The sequence below is a fragment of the Labrus bergylta genome, chromosome 11 (assembly GCF_963930695.1).
Source record: "Labrus bergylta chromosome 11, fLabBer1.1, whole genome shotgun sequence".
NCBI lineage: Eukaryota > Metazoa > Chordata > Actinopteri > Labriformes > Labridae > Labrus > Labrus bergylta.
The window spans coordinates 16,716,227-16,716,729 of NC_089205.1; the positions used below are offsets into that span (position 1 = coordinate 16,716,227).

At 50.9% G+C, this 503-nt stretch overlaps 1 protein-coding gene across 1 annotated transcript in view; it reads right to left on the minus strand.

The window, feature by feature from the left end:
• Nucleotides 1-76, minus strand: part of dscaml1 (Down syndrome cell adhesion molecule like 1) — a 100,269-nt gene extending 100,193 nt beyond the window's left edge. Inside the window, exon 1 of the mRNA XM_065960106.1 lies at nt 1-76. This exon is cut by the window's left edge and continues 351 nt beyond it. The gene's annotated coding sequence lies outside the window, so the exon portion shown is untranslated.
• Nucleotides 77-503: the final 427 nt, after the last annotated feature.

Here is a 503-nt window from a genome sequence, read left to right on the forward strand (position 1 = left end):
ACAACCGGGACCTCTGTTTTACGCGCACTGGATCGCTTTTTCTAGTTCTAGAAGTCATTTAATTTGTGTTGTAACGCGAGCAAGTTGGGGGGGGGGGGGGGGGGGGGGGGGACAGCCACTGCAGGGAAATGTCAGCACGTATCTTCCATGCAAATCAACTCAAAGATTTCCATAAATCAGTTGCCATTGTCTCAACAGTGTTGCGCAGGGAAAGCGAAAGTAACCGTCAAACCTACAGTGAGCGCCTTTGCCAAAGTTTGAGAAGAAGGTGGGCATTTTGGAGCCCGATCTCCAGGTGAGGAGGAGCAGGTGGTAGAGCGCGTACAAGCTGCAGCCTCCGCTTCATTCAATGGAGGAGTGGGGACGTGCTCTGCGCTGCGCTGCGCACCTTGGTGTCACTGGCCTGGCAACTCAACTCACATTGCTTTGGAGCAGACTGAATAGTTTTGATATAAAAACCCTGGCACCTGGGAATTACCTACAATCAGCTTTAATTAAAAAGG